This window comes from Acipenser ruthenus, chromosome 4 (genome assembly GCF_902713425.1).
Source record: "Acipenser ruthenus chromosome 4, fAciRut3.2 maternal haplotype, whole genome shotgun sequence".
NCBI lineage: Eukaryota > Metazoa > Chordata > Actinopteri > Acipenseriformes > Acipenseridae > Acipenser > Acipenser ruthenus.
Window position 1 is genome coordinate 50,624,989 of NC_081192.1, and position 17,265 is coordinate 50,642,253.

At 38.6% G+C, this 17,265-nt stretch overlaps 1 protein-coding gene across 2 annotated transcripts in view; it reads left to right on the plus strand.

Moving 5' to 3' along the window:
• Positions 1–17,265, plus strand: part of LOC117399689 (disks large-associated protein 1-like) — a 306,080-nt gene that overhangs the window by 52,850 nt on the left and 235,965 nt on the right. For both annotated transcript variants that reach the window (XM_059022523.1, XM_033999025.3), the window contains exon 2: positions 10,263–10,301. The gene's annotated coding sequence lies outside the window, so the exon portion shown is untranslated. The remainder of the gene's footprint in view (positions 1–10,262; positions 10,302–17,265) is intronic.

Genomic DNA, 17,265 nt, shown 5'->3' on the forward strand with positions numbered 1-17,265 from the left:
GATTGAATACCTAATCAACTGACAGCTGGTACATCCACACCTCATGTATGCCGGCAGCACAAATCTGTGGTGGCATCCTGTGCAAGTCATTGATTTCCAGCTGTTAGTTGCATGAAATTGAATATCAGTGTCTGAAAATGATAATGTATTCATTTTACCAACTAATTGTTCTATCAAAATCATTCTAAACTTTATAGTAGTATTCGTTACACACGCGATTTTATGAATGTGTGAAGCATTGCATCTCACTATACAAAACTGCTGAGCTGAGCAAGTTTGCATGGTCATGGTGAGCTCAGTCATAAATAAATACTGAACAAAAACAGGCTTCATCAGTTAGACTTGAGGTTCACAACTCAGATATTAAACAGGTTATCTGCAACACAAGTCAAACATGTCATTCATGTGTATTAGTTACGTACTAAAGTGGAATATCAAAGAGAAGCTAATAACAAATAAGTCAACCAGCAAAATCTCACTTAGGTCTATATATTGCAAAACTTTACGTACAGTAGCAGTAACATTGTGGCCTTCTGTTTGGGAGGACAATCCCTTTCTGTCCATAGTTTTAATGTGGCAAATATTTTTGAAACAATTCCTTTGTTATTTTATTGATGTTTCTGTCTCCCAGTCGCACGAAGCGCCCATTTACAGTAACAATGCTTTTATACAGAGTTTTCTTTTATATTGGGATTTCTTCTTTGCATAATCACTTACATTATTATATTAATGTGGCTTTCCGGTCTCCCAGTAACTAACAAAAACACAGTTTAGTTATGGATGAGAGCAGCAAAAATCATGTCTCATTCTACATGTGATTTTTGGGTGAATAGGGTCGGATTTTTGGGTGCATAGGTTGTGCACAGAGCAGCTTTTTCAGCAGCACCCAGTTGTCTCAGCACCCAGCAAAACAGCTATTACTGAAACACAAATTAAACACTGCATAGAATAATACAACGAGGTGTACTGTATCTGAACACAATTTATAAATCAAAATCAAAAATGTATTTCAAGATGTATAAACATTGGGTCCTGCTTTAGAGATTAACAGCGTGTTGTATATGATACTATAAAACACTTCACTTAAAAAAAATATATATATTAGGAAGTACACTGTATGTAATACATTACATTATTGCTATTAGAAACAGTTTCATAAACAGCAAAACTGAGGATTTAAAATTATAACAAATGCATTACTAATAATAATTAAAAATGTCTACTCATTCATTTTGTTTATTTTTTGGAATCGATTTTTTTTTTCTGTATGACAGCAAGCAAATATTTGTATTAAAAAAAAAAAAAACACTCTGCAGTCTTTATAAGTGAAAATACATTTTAAAATCGTAATTCCCCCATTTAAACATAAAAATACTATTTTGTTTATACATTTGCCAGCTTTGCTTCTATTGTTAAAAAGCGAAAGATAATTACGCCGGTACTGCAGCAATACCCTGTTGGGATGACGGCTTTAAAATAAAAAGAGAATGCCAGCCTCCAGGGCACTTCACATGAGTTTAAAACTCAGAAGAACAGCTTGCTGTAGCTAATTTCATTGCTCAATGAACTTCCACATTTTTGAGACAGTAATCAACATTCCAGGGCAAGTTCTGAAGACTCCTGTTATGATTGTTTCGTTGCTTCTATTAAGTACTCTTTTACTGACTGCATTTACAATATTAATCCCAGCATACATTTCACCAAAGAAAGCTAATCATACATTGTCCCTGTATGGTACAATGCACTGAGCCCACACATATTCCCAAATCTCAGTTCATAAGTTGATTTTTAGTTTCCACTTTATTCAAACCTGAAGAGCTGCAGTGACATTGCAAGTGTAGTCCCACAGGGAAGTTGAACAGCTGGTAGGTTAATGTTGCCCATTAGAGCAAAAGCTTTGGGGAAAAGTCCCAGTTTTACAGAAGCAGCTGTAGACATTTTGTGGAATTGTAAGTAATTAAAAGTGCTGCATTAGAGGTTGAAAAGTCCTGTTTTCACTACAATGTTAATCCCCCAGTCTGTCCTACATCATTTAAATTATAAAAAACTGCATTAATAATCATTTTGCAGAGCTGGATTAAGCCAAATGACGACATGTCTGTTAATACAAGATTAGTCCATAAGCAATGTGGACTAATATGCCTTTTCCTCATGTTTTATAGCCAGATTTTTTTTTGTACATTATCACATCTGATAACTGAGGATGGCTGAATAATTATGCTGATAAAAACACTTAATTAGATGCATTTGGTCTACTTTACTGGGTTGTTCAAAGTTTTGATAAAATACCAACATTTCCTTAATGATAAATAACAAATACCTATAACAACCTACAGTGAAACTGATACAACGTACTGCCTTGGGACCGTAAAAACAGTATGTTATAACCAAGGTATGTAATAACCAGATACATGCACATACTCACGTAATTCTGTGTTGCCTTGGATAAAGATGGTCAGCTAACTGAATTATAAAAAATAACAAAACACATGTAATTAATGTATTGAATAATACTGTACTGTAATTAGTAAAATAAACAAATTAATACAAAAAATAGTCCTGTAATAAATTATAGAAATAATAAAACTGATAATAATAATTCAAATAACATACAAGTCAATAAACATCACCATACAAACTGTCAGTTCAGGTACAGTAATCATTGCCTGTACTCTATTTTAAGAAGTCTTTTAGGCACTGGCCACATTAGCGTTTTAGAACCGAGTTAAGGGTTCAAAACCTGTTTAACAGTGCTTACATCGATTTGCATCCACACTAAACACGGTTCATAACTGAGTTCAACAACCGAGATAACTGGGTTAGATAAACTGGTTTAACTGTAATCTGGACATGAACCGTGTTCGAGTCTGGTTACACAGTATCCTCAGATATCCCCTAGTGCTTTGCGGTAGTACGTTGCCATAATCCCCCTGGTTACATGAGACAAGAATAAAGAAAAGACGAGCCCAAATTAAAATACAGGAGGATTTATTCTTGTCATATTCCATTTGTACAGTCAGTCACAGTTATAAAATGAATGTTGAATAATATGTCTGTGTTATAAAGTGCCAGCGTTCAGTTCAGATACTGTTGCAAAAGGGAAAGATAGAAACAGAAGTTAGACACAGAAGTTGTTTACAGTTTGAACAACACCGGTACTGTATTTACTGTAGAAATATTGCATGAATCACTAATATAGGGATTTGGGGGACATGCTGTAGGTGCGTTATATCCGAGGCCCGTTATAACCGAGAGCCTTATAGCGAGGGAGCTATATATATATATATATATATATATATATATATATATATATATACACATATACAGTACTGTGCTAAAGTTTTAGGCAGGTGTGAAAAAATGCTGTAAAGTAAGAATGCTTTCAAAAATAGACATGTTAATAGATTATATTTATCAATTAACTAAATGCAAAGTGAGTGAACAGAAGAAAAATCTAAATCAAATCCATATTTGGTGTGACCACCCTTTGCCTTCAAAACAGCATCAATTCTTCTAGGTACACTTGCACAAAGTCAGGGATTTTGTAGGCATATAGTCAGGTGTATGATTAAACAATTATACCAAACAGGTGCTAATGATCATCAATTCAATATGTAGGTTGAAACACAATCATTAACTGAAACAGAAACAGCTGTGTAGGAGGAATAAAACTGGGTGAGGAACAGCCAAACTCAGCTAACAAGGTGAGGTTGCTGAAGACAGTTTACTGTCAAAAGTCATACACCATGGCAAGACTGAGCACAGCAACAAGACACAAGGTAGTTATACTGCATCAGCAAGGTCTCTCCCAGGCAGAAATTTCAAGGCAGACAGGGGTTTCCAGATGTGCTGTCCAAGCTCTTTTGAAGAAGCACAAAGAAACGGGCAACGTTGAGGACCGTAGACGCAGTGGTCGGCCAAGGAAACTTACTGCAGCAGATGAAAGACACATCGTGCTTACTTCCCTTCGCAATCGGAAGATGTCCAGCAGTGCCATCAGCTCAGAATTGGCAGAAAACAGTGGGACCCTGGTACACCCATCTACTGTCCGGAGAAGTCTGGTCAGAAGTGGCCTTCGTGGAAGACTTGCGGCCAAAAAGCCATACCTCCGACGTGGAAACAAGGCCAAGCGACTCAACTATGCACGAAACACAGGAACTGGGGTGCAGAAAAATGGCAGCAGGTGCTCTGGACTGATGAGTCAAAATTTGAAATATTTGGCTGTAGCAGAAGACAGTTTGTTCGACGAAGGGCTGGAGAGCGGTACACGAATGAGTGTCTGCAGGCAACAGTGAAGCATGGTGGAGGTTCCTTGCAAGTTTGGGGCTGCATTTCTGCAAATGGAGTTGGGGATTTGGTCAGAATTAATGGTCTCCTCAATGCTGAGAAGTACAGGCAGATACTTATCCATCATGCAATACCATCAGGGAGGCATCTGATTGGCCCCAAATTTATTCTGCAGCATGACAACGACCCCAAACATACAGCGAAAGTCATTAAGAACTATCTTCAGCGTAAAGAAGAACAAGGGGTCCTGGAAGTGATGGTATGGCCCCCACGGAGCCCTGATCTCAACATCGAGTCTGTCTGGGAGAGAGAGAAGCAACTGAGGCTGCCTAAATCCACAGAACTGTGGTTAGTTCTCCAAGATGTTTGGGCCAACCTACCTGCCGAGTTCCTTCAAAAACTGTGTGCAAGTGTACCTAGAAGAATTGATGCTGTTTTGAAGGCAAAGGGTGGTCACACCAAATATTGATTTGATGTAGATTTTTCTTCTGTTCACTCACTTTGCATTTTAATTGATAAATATAATCTATTGACATGTCTATTTTTGAAAGCATTCTTACTTTACAGCATTTTTTCACACCTGCCTAAAACTTTTGCACAATACTCTGTGTGTGTATGTATATATATATATATATATATATATATATATATATATATATATATATATATATTGTAACCGGTTGGTATTAGTTACGTATTATTCGTAGGATAGCCAGAAGGTGTATAACAGGGTGAACAGATGGACGCCACACAGGAAATGCAAAACTACAGTGATTTTTATTGTGCTGCTGCTCTTCCTGCGTTATCCACAACACAAACACAGAGTGTCCCTGTAGTTTTGAGGGAGTAAATCATACAAACGTTTTTGAGTCTGACCTTCAGTCAAGTTCTCAACAAGTACTATAGTTCAGGATTGGTCTCAGGGCCGTCGCTCACCATCCACTTAGACCTCCTGGCGTGGAACTGCAAGGCGAGTATGTTCAGCTTTCTAATGGGCACTCCCAACCCTTATAATCCACAGTTACTTTAATCCTGCTTTGCGTAGTCTTCCTCAAGTCCCCTCTAGAGGCAGTGTACAGACAGGCCACCCCCCCTCCAGTGAGTAAGTTAGTTTAGCTCTGCCTCTCCTGGTACTTGGTGGAAGTGTCCTTCATATGCTACAGGACTTAAAGTTAAAAAGTATACCGTCCAGGGATCAATCCTAGCAACTAATGAAACAGTACTTAAATAAAGCACACAGTGTTTTCCTTTCACTGTTCACCGTGTGCGCCAATATCTCTGCTCCTCTCAGCCTTTGTTCCCCGTAGCTCAGAGATTTAACACTCACTGACTTATATGCATTGTAAATCCACTCCGTTGAGTTAAAACTATTAAACATGCTGTTACTTTAAGTCCCACAGTCTGTATAGGAACAGACGCGCACTTTCTGCGTGCACAAACAGTGTGGTATTTTCCACCAGCGTCCTCACTGTTATTAGTGCACCGAAGGAAACTTAACAGTCAGTCCCACATAGAATGCAAGTTCCCTCTACCACATTAACACAGACCGACTGTTTGGTAACAGCGAATCAATAACAATGCAAACCTGGTTTACATACCCTTCCTTCAAGCAACTGTACTTCGTCCAGCTTGAAAGACGTTTCAATTGCTGGTTGTTTTTATAAATCCGACTTGCCTCTTCAGGTTAATAAAAGAAGGCTTACAGCTTTCCTTCTTCATAAACTGAACTGTGCTTCGTTGTTCAATTTAAATTTTCCACCGTACGCCGTCTCCAACTACTTCACTCCAATTTTAATACTGTAGACTTTCGCCGTCTCTACAATCAACACGAAACTCTCCACCGTTCCTACGACCCCCCCTCTCATTAGCTTCGCCAGTCAATTTAAACCTGCGTTCATTACCCAGTATGCATTGACTGGTCACGCTAATGATTATGGGTTCTGTAGTTCACTCTATTGCTTACTTCTCTACAACGGGATTTTTAAAGACAACCAGCAACACATTCATCTCAATACATCCATGTATTCAGCGCTTTCGTTTTGGTACAACCGTTCTTTTTACTTAATTTACTTTATTGTACCCTCTGTGTACCTCATTCCTTCTACAATATATATATATATATATAGTAGTGCAACAATTATTCGATGCATCGAGTATTGATCATCTGTCCTTACGTTTGTTTCGATTACATACTGACAAATCGATGCATCAAATTAGAACCCAGTTTGAAGTCTCCTTTTGCCGGTTTGCATTACAACATTGAGTGCGCTTCTTTTAGTGCTATTACGGTAGATAAACAACGTCTGTGTATTGCTAGGATAAACACTTTAAGCCTCTACATTTGCATTGGATATACCCCTTGTAAAATGAGTTGAGTTGCGTCACTGGTCAGTATGCAATTTTTTGCACTAAAAAAGTTACAAGAACACAGCATATACCTTTTATGTTATGTGTTCTTGTAACTTTTTAGTGCAGAAAAATGTATAGACTCACCAGTGAATATATTATATAAAAAGAATTTGAATTTAGTACGGTAGTTAAATTAGTCAGGATTTGTGAGATTAATTAAAATGTTTTGCTTTGCTTTGGACATAAAATGTTAACAGTAATGAACAACCATAGTAGATAGAAATGACTTCTGTTAAAATATAGTATTTGTATTATTACTACAACGTTAAAGGGACATCTGATGTGGATGCACGCATATTCTTTTCAGTTATTAAAAACTCAAGTCCTTTGTATTTCGTTTTTTACAATTGGAAGTGTTCTAATTTTAATGTAAGGTGTGATTTTTGTTTAACTATTATGCACAAGTGTTTTTAGTTATTGGATCTTCTGTTTAAAAAAAAATGTGTATTGAAAAATAAAACGTCAATTATCAATTATCGATTATCATTGATACTGTAAATGCCTATACAGTAATCGAATAAGAAATTAGGTCAATATGGGAAAAAAGTAAAGCACTATCTGAAGAACTTAGGCAGAAACTTATATATTGTCATAAAGCTAGAGATGGATACAATAATATTTTCAAGCATTTGAGTATCCCAATTTCATCTATTGTTTTTATTATCAAGAACTACATGACTCAAGGTACTGTCACAATGCTCCCTTGGTCTGGAAGAAAGAAGGTTCTTTCACCAAGAACAAGTAAAATTGTGAGCATGGTTAATAACAATCCGAGATTGACTGTCAAATATATTCAAAGTGGGTTACATGACATAACAGCGAGTCCAAAACCGCACCGATATCACGGCGACGAACATTACAGCGACTGCCCATAACAGTGCTATGACATCACCGCGCCGAACTACAATTCCCAGAAGACTCTGCAAAGTTCACAAAAGCGTCACTTACCAGGAACTCGGATACACGACGCAGTCAGATTTTCTGATTGCAGAAGACTAGTTTTTTTTTTTCTTCACTTTTCTCATACAGCTCCATCATAACTAGACTGGTAAATACGATAAGCAAAACCTCCATGCAAAAAAAAAGTGTTTCTACGAGCACTGTTTATGTATTTGGGCTGTATATCGATTTTTTTGTTTTTCTCTTGTTGCAGAATGATATTAAGCACATGTTTTGATATATATTGTAGCTCTAGTTAACCTATATCGCTTCAATATATTTGTAATATGATTACTCCTCCACAGGACATCTGGGATTGGGGACCGATACAAGGACATGACGTGTTTGGATTTTTTTTTTTTTAATGTATATTTTGTACAGATTTTTTTTAAATAAAGAGTTTAACTTTATATGGTTGTCCTTGCTTCTCTGCCCTGTCGTATCCGTACTGAACCCACTGTTTTATTTGTAGCATGACGTTTTTATCCAGAGTGAGTTTGCTTTTGTTGTTTGAAATGAAAATGTTGTCAGATAAGATAATTCCCCTTCATGTACTTGCTTGGCACATAGTTTTTATTATTATTATTATTTCTAGTACTACTGCTAATCGGTGTCTGTACACTATTTCTAATAAAAGGGTATATTAAAAGACCCTTACAAATACATCACAGAGGTATTTAGATCCACTAATATTTCTGAATTGTCAAAGGCGCAAGGTTGATCCAATTCTTCCAATGACAGGGTGAGACTTGCAGCTCTTCCACGTTCCCCTGTATCTGAGTTCCGAGCAGAAGCTTTTGTTGTTATTATTATTATTATTATTATTATTATTATTATTATTATTATTATTATATTTAATTGTGCATGCATATCTTTATTTGAGTGGGTCTTCCACCCTCAAGGGCTCCGCATATATTGCAATTGGCCAATATCTACAGTTGTTTGTCAAAGGTATCCCATTGTATGATTCTGTTGCACATATTAAATGGTGATTTTTTTAATTGTAGGGTGTTACACTTCCATAAATTAGGGTTTGTAATCTTTGGACGACCACTGCACACGCACACACACAGTATAAATCTATTCTCCAGCAGTTTACATTTTTAGGTGCCCTGCCAAACAGGCAAACGAACGTTTATACATATTGTGGAGGCGGGCGGACAAAAGAAACACACCAAAGGCAGTTTTGTGGCCAAAATAGCGGTAACAACAACCACTGTTTATTTCTTCCTTGAAAAATGGACGCTTTGAGAAATGGGATGGGGGGCTGGTAGTAAACAAAGAGAAAACATACGTACATCCAAAGTCTTTAAAGGTGCAACGTAGAAAGATTTTAAAGTTAAACAAACATAGTACCCGCACACTTATATAACATGCTCCAAAGTGTTTATATTTTTTATTATACCCAAGATCAACGTTTCAATCTGCAAGGGGAGTTCCTGGTAAGTCACGCATTTGTGAACTTTGCAGAGTCTTCTGGGAATTGAATTGTAGTTCGGCCTTGGTGATGTCGTAGCGCTGATGGGCAGTCGCTGTAATGGTCAGTGCTGTAATGTCCATCGCAGTAATGTCGTAGCGCTGATGGGCAGTCGCTGTAATGGTCAGTGCTGTAATGTCCATCGCAGTAATGTTGTAGCGCTGTTATGAGCAGTCACTGTAATGGTCAGTGCAGTAATGGCCCGCGCGGTCTTGGACTCACGGTGATGTTGTGATACGGTCAAAGTGAATTGGCTACAAGTGGGACTGGGGTTTTCATTTCAACCATAGGTCGAGTATTGCATGGTGAAGGTCTCAATGGTCACAGGCTAAGGAAAAAGCCACTCTTAGGAAAACGTCACAAGGACAATCGCTTAAAATTTGCAAAACGGCATTTGAATGATGGATATGAGTTCTGGTCAAAGGTTTTCTGGCGTGATAAAACAAAAATCGAACCATTTGGTTACGCTGATAGTAGTTATGTTTGGAAAGTCTGGTGAGATGTACAAAGAAAAGAACATCATACCTACTGTCAAGCTTGGAGGTGGTAATATCCTTCTATGGGGCTGTTTTTCATCTAATGGCACAGGAAATTTAGTTCCAATACATGGTAAAATTGATTCATTAGCTTACCAAAAGATATTGGGCAATCATCTGAAACCCTCCGTTACACAACTTGGTTTAAAGCAAAACTGGACGTTCCAATACGACAACGAACCAAAACACACATGAAAATCTGCTTCAGAATGGTTAACCCTCTGGCGCCGAGCCTTTCTGATTTCGATGACGCGCTCTCTCTTCCGAGATAAACATAAGCCGTGGGGGAAACAAATCAGTGTTTCTGAGCCTTGGCATTGAATAAGGCTAGGTACTATGAAAACAACTGTATTCTTAAGTGCAAATTTAGATGATACACGTCAACAAAGTGACGCACAGGAAATGCATCTACCACCGCATATTTTGAAGTTTTTATTGAGTCACACAACTCAGAATGTTCCAGAACTGTCAGCGGCCACAACAGAATAGACGCCTGATCTGTGGCTCTTTTTGAAGGCAATTGTCTCTGAAATTATAATTCAATACACATTTATATTCAATATCTAAAATAAGAACTTGAATAATATTTCAGTTTTTGTTTTCTTTTTCTTCAGACACTTGAAAAGGACGAGAAGAGGCTTGTGCTGTTGACGGTACGCACACATCTTTATTTATTTATTTGTTTGCTTGGTAAAAGCTGTTGCCACATTCATTGCATTGTTTACGTTTACTGCTTTATCACCATCTTGTTTGTTTTTCTATAGACTTTTTTTTCTGCTGCTGTTGACTTGTTGACTTCTTGTTTTGTACATAAATATTACATATGATTTCTCTTGCGTGTGTGTCACTTGTAGCACAGAATCCAGGTTGAGCTTCTGCAGCCTGCAGCCTTGCAGTTTTCTGATCGAAATGTTTCTGCTGAAGCGCTGTGGCTAGCTTCAAGGTGAAATCTCTCCTGCTGATATTTTCCCCGGTGCATTCCTTGTACAAAACAAAGGAATTGATGGCTGCCAGGTCCAGTAGAGATAACAACAGGCTTGTATATAAAAAAAATTGAATAATGTAGGTTATATTTAGTCTGCGTTTTCGTTTTTTATCTTTCTCAAAATTTTACATATATTAAAATAGGGTTAAAATCAGTAAAACATTGTTTTTAATTGAAACATCGGTAAAAATCGGGGGGAAAAAATCTCAGCATACACACTTTACATGTGGAATATGATGTGTAGCAGTTCTGGTTTCTGATTAGGTTTAATGTCCCTGGCATTTCTGATAAAAGCACAATCTGTGCAAGTCGAAGCCACATTTCCCAAGTTAACTGGTACTTTGCAAACATTTGGGCAAGTTTATTCGCCTTGAAATCATAAAAATAAAAGAAAATTGACATAACTGGGTAGTGCAAACCATTGGAAGACGTGTCAAAAATCATACTGGACATTTCCATCAATGCGTTCCATGTAAGTTTACCAACTAAAGCATCACCATTTTCTGTCAAATATTTACCATTAAGATTGTCGGCGTTAGACAGTGTTTTAGCTGATGGACAGACAGTACTGTTGCACAAAGTCACCGATACATACCTCTGCAATAAACAGTGTCTGTCCAGCATAGCACAGCACTCTGACAAACTCATTAACACAGTCATTCTGGGCTCTCTTTTATTAAAGCGTGTGTAAAAGCCACATAAATGGATTGCTTGTCTCTCAGTTCACTTTCTTGTTTTAGTTTTAATGTGCTGCTTATTTTTCAGTATGCTCTTTTACTGTCAGCGCGAACATGTACCTCAATGCAGCAGTATTTGCAGCGCTATGTATCCTCTGCCTCATCTGACCCACTTCTGCTATTTTTGCTTTTTGTACACTTAGAAACATTCATTTTCTTTTGAATATTCATAAACTGATTCCTCATCCACTAAAAATATATTTGAGTAAGTATTTCAATTTAGTTTTTGATAAAGCTAGTAGTTACTATGCCCAGCAATTACCACAATAATCAGACTTTGACTGGCCAACATAATCAGGTGATAGTGTGTTTGTGAAGTGACAGAGAACCACAGTTGAACGTTATCTGATCCTTTGATGTCTAAACATCTGCTGTATCCTAGGATACAGTGTAGGGCTGCTTATTGCAATATCGGAGTCAAAATAAAACTGCATTTTAATCAAATTATTGTGTATTTCCTAGGAAATAGTAGGGATAATATTGGATAATAGACAAAAATCGGGTTTAACCCTTTCCGGTCCAATGTCGGACCTTGTCTGACATCATCAAAAAGACACAGGTCTCTAGTAATTTTTTCTCTGGAAAAAGCAGAGAAAACCATTCAATGGCCGATTGAGACCGAGACGAGCCGAGAGAAGCTGAAAAAAAGGGGCGTATCTGAGCAATACACATAGCCCCAGCACCACAGAGATAACACGGACATAAACAAACAAGATGGCTGCTTCTGAATCCAGCACTCAAAGAATATTACAGACATTTGCAGAGCTTTTTGAGATGTTATAGTAATAAAATAATGACTTGGATCGCATTATTGAGGAGTTTGGTGATAAAACTAGTGATCAGGAGATGATTTATCGGTATGCACGACTATGAAGAGGTATGTGAAAAATACAGCGAACAGGGGGTGGGGCGGGGCTGGAGATGCAGTGCTGAGTGTCCTGTAGATATACAGTGCCTTTTAAACCTGTTTTACTGTGAAAAAAATACTTAAACAGTGTGTCTAAAATAAACTGCGCATGTGAAAATAAATTCGACCTGACGTGCCTGAGATGCGCTGAATAAATGGCCTGCAAAGGGTTAAATCAGTAAAAACCTGTAATTTTTCGGTAAAATTCGGAATAAACCAGAAACGCGGAACACCAGTTATATTCAAAATAAAAACATGTATTGTAAAAAGCGGTTCTAGTGTTAATGAAATGTAACTTTTAGATGTTCCACACACACACACACACACATTCTAAGTAGTATAACTACTTAGTAGAAATTATATTTTATATAATTGTGTGCATGTGTTGGAAAGGTAACAAGACAAATAAGTATCTAATGCGCAACGTAATTCAGAATGTGCTCGACAACACATGAATTAATTTCTCTTGTTAAATGTTTTTATCTTCATGGCAACGCATGAAGCTCTCCTCACGATATTCAGTCGTTCTTTTCTTACTTAGTAAGCAGACACGGACATTTTAAATATCCTCTCCCCTAAATGACTATGAATTGAGTAATCTGCATTGGTACGGCTGATTTTTTTTCCCTAAATCAGAACTGCATAGCAACGCATTTCCTGATAAGTACGACAAACACGTTGTGAGGAAAACTGTCATGACTTGTGCATGTAAATACCACCCATGATACCAAATTACTGAAAATCTGGTAATATACAGTGTGTGTATATATATATATATATATATATATATATATATATATATATATATATATATATATATATTTCTATATTTATTTATGTAAAAAATTTAGTTAGTGTCCTCATTTCATTTTTTTTTTTTTGCTTCTTTTGACTTGCTATACATGGTTGAATTCTATAACTCTTGTATAAAATATTATTTTCTCCATGATACCCAATTATTAATTTTTTAAAAAAAAACTACTTTTAATAACAACTTAATTTTCTCTTTTTTTTCTTCATACATTACCATGATAAAAAAAGGTTTTACATAAGATTTGGCAATGTACTTCGTGATATTTTGCTTAGTGTGGACTACTTTCATAAAAAAGCTGACAGCTGAAAATAGGGCAGTTTTTCGAGGGCTCAGAACCAGAGGGGTGGAAGTGATATTTCCATGATTTTACAGGAAAACAAAAATAAGATTTGTTTTGATAGATGGTGTTTATTTACTTTTCAGCATTGCATTCACAGTACCAATATTTTCTAATACAAAATCAATTTTACATTTTAATCATCATAAACTACAAACAACACCTAAAATTTAGCTTAAATGTCGCATTCGTCTTTTTGGCACTAACAGGAACTGCCACCAACATATGCATTTTTTGTAATGAGAGGCGTATGTGAATAACATGAACATGTTGTTTTCATATTTTAATCAGTACAAGCATTCACTTGCAGAAAATAACCACAAACTTATTCCAACTCACTATTTTTGTTATAATTGTAATTTTAATTTACAGTGCCTTGCGAAAGTATTCGGCCCCCTTGAACTTTGCGACCTTTTGCCACATTTCAGGCTTCAAACATAAAGATATGAAACTGTAATTTTTTGTGAAGAATCAACAACAAGTGGGACACAATCATGAAGTGGAACGAATTTTATTGGATATTTCAAACTTTTTTAACAAATAAAAAACTGAAAAATTGGGCGTGCAAAATTATTCAGCCCCCTTAAGTTAATACTTTGTAGCGCCACCTTTTGCTGCGATTACAGCTGTAAGTCGCTTGGGGTATGTCTCTATCAGTTTTGCACATCGAGAGACTGAAATTTTTGCCCATTCCTCCTTGCAAAACAGCTCGAGCTCAGTGAGGTTGGATGGAGAGCATTTGTGAACAGCAGTTTTCAGTTCTTTCCACAGATTCTCGATTGGATTCAGGTCTGGACTTTGACTTGGCCATTCTAACACCTGGATATGTTTATTTGTGAACCATTCCATTGTAGATTTTGCTTTATGTTTTGGATCATTGTCTTGTTGGAAGACAAATCTCCGTCCCAGTCTCAGGTCTTTTGCAGACTCCATCAGGTTTTCTTCCAGAATGGTCTTGTATTTGGCTCCATCCATCTTCCCATCAATTTTAACCATCTTCCCTGTCCCTGCTGAAGAAAAGCAGGCCCAAACCATGATGCTGCCACCACCATGTTTGACAGTGGGGATGGTGTGTTCAGGGTGATGAGCTGTGTTGCTTTTACGCCAAACATAACGTTTTGCATTGTTGCCAAAAAGTTCGATTTTGGTTTCATCTGACCAGAGCACCTTCTTCCACATGTTTGGTGTGTCTCCCAGGTGGCTTGTGGCAAACTGTAAACGACACTTTTTATGGATATCTTTAAGAAATGGCTTTCTTCTTGCCACTCTTCCATAAAGGCCAGATTTGTGCAGTATACAACTGATTGTTGTCCTATGGACAGAGTCTCCCACCTCAGCTGTAGATCTCTGCAGTTCATCCAGAGTGATCATGGGCCTCTTGGCTGCATCTCTGATCAGTCTTCTCCTTGTATGAGCTGAAAGTTTAGAGGGACGGCCAGGTCTTGGTAGATTTGCAGTGGTCTGATACTCCTTCCATTTCAATATTATCGCTTGCACAGTGCTCCTTGGGATGTTTAAAGCTTGGGAAATCTTTTTGTATCCAAATCCGGCTTTAAACTTCTCCACAACAGTATCTCGGACCTGCCTGGTGTGTTCCTTGTTCTTCATGATGCTCTCTGCGCTTTAAACGGACCTCTGAGACTATCACAGTGCAGGTGCATTTATACGGAGACTTGATTACACACAGGTGGATTCTATTTATCATCATTAGTCATTTAGGTCAACATTGGATCATTCAGAGATCCTCACTGAACTTCTGGAGAGAGTTTGCTGCACTGAAAGTAAAGGGGCTGAATAATTTTGCACGCCCAATTTTTCAGTTTTTTATTTGTTAAAAAAGTTTGAAATATCCAATAAATTTCGTTCCACTTCATGATTGTGTCCCACTTGTTGTTGATTCTTCACAAAAAATTACAGTTTCATATCTTTATGTTTGAAGCCTGAAATGTGGCAAAAGGTCGCAAAGTTCAAGGGGGCCGAATACTTTCGCAAGGCACTGTAATTTTGATTTAATTTTCAAGCGTCATTTTAGAAGCCAAACTTTCACCGTGGGAAATAAACACAGGCAAATCATCAGTGCTTTACTTGTCTCAAATCCATTCACACATCTACAGCTTCAGTGCAATTTAAAGACCTATAAAATTCATGGTAGGCTGGTGGTACACTTCCCAATGAGCAAAGTGTAAGCAAGTCCTTTTTCTTGAGTTGGGAAATTCCAGGAGAATTCTGGTACAGTTTAGCAATCAAACTAGTGTCTGTGGAAATGCAGGGTCATCTAAACTGTACTTGAAAAGAATTGTATCAGTGTGGCAATGTGCCCCGCCCCTGTGTGCAATTGTGTGTTATGTGTTGTATGTTGCGTGTGTAAATGTTGGTGTATAGTCATTGGTACACGGGATATAAACGGGTCTGTGTTTCACGTGTATTTAAAAAGTGTATATTTGTATTTAGGCACGGGATTGCACATCACGCACGTGCATTTAAAATATAATGTGTGGCACGGGGTTGCATGTAATGAATTCACGTGCTGGGATTCAAGTGAATAATTAATTAGTAATTGAATCCCAGCACAAACAGTATAAATAGACACACGTTTCTTGCAGTCGGGGTTAGGTGTTCGGTGAGTGGAGAACGAGTGTGGAGAAGGAGGTAAAAAGAATAATAATAATAATAATAATAATAATAATAATAATAAGGAAAGAACTGTCTCACTCACCGTGTTTCGTTTGTCTGTCTGTCTGTTTACTGTCTAGTCCGTTTTGTCTACCTGTTTATTTTGGCGTGTAGTGCCGTGTCCCGTGTTTTTGTGTTTAAAACCTTTTATTTTCTGTTTATTAAATGCTGAGCGCGATCACGCGCTCAGCGTAACCAAAACCCCAAATCTCTGTGTGTTACTTCCTGATTCTGGTCTGACGCCACCCACTCCGGCCGTCTTTGTGACACGTGGTGTCCTGCGTGGGATCGACAGCGCCTCCAGGACTCAGGCCAGAGCAGGAACCGCAGTTTTGGATTTAAAAAAAAATATATAAAATAAAAAAAAAAAATGGCAGAAGACGCCATCAAAGTGCGGGACTGGATGCTGGAAAATGCTGGGCTGGAGGCCCAGTCTATACCAGTAGTCGTCCAGTTCCTGCAGTTTATGGATAGGGAACGATGGGAGGCTTATGCAAGGGAGCAGACCGTAAGCACCTGGGAGGAAGGTGTGGGTTTGGTCCTCAGCTACCTGGAGGCAATTATAAGTGGAACAGCAGCCCAGGTAGCAGTCCCACCAGCAGAGGAAGAATGCCTGCTGTCCCGGTCTCCACCAGCAGAGGAAGAATGCCTGCTGGTTTTGCCTCCACAGCCCAAGCGGGAGGAGCCTGAGCGTCCACAGCCCAAGCGGGAGGAGCCTGAACGTCCTACGCCTGAGTGGGAGGAGCCCGAACGTCCTACGCCTGAGTGGGAGGAGCCCGAACGTCCTACGCCTGAGTGGGAGGAGCCCGAACGTCCTACGCCTGAGTGGGAGGAGCCCGAACGTCCTACGCCTGAGTGGGGGGAGCCCGAACGTCCACAGCCCAAAAGGGAGGAGTCGGTGCGTCCACAGCCCAACAGGGAGGAGTCGGTGCGTCCACAGCCCAACAGGGAGGAGTCGGTGCGTCCACAGCCCAACAGGGAGGAGTCGGGGCGTCCACAGCCCAAAAGGGAGGAGTCGGTGCGTCCACAGCCCGAAGAGAGGGAAGTCGGGGCTTCCACAGCCCTAGGACCCAAGCTGCCAGCCGAGGGTGAATACCTGCTGGTCCCACCTCCACCAGCAGAGGGTGAATGCCTGCTGGTTCCACCTCCACCGCAGTGGGAGGA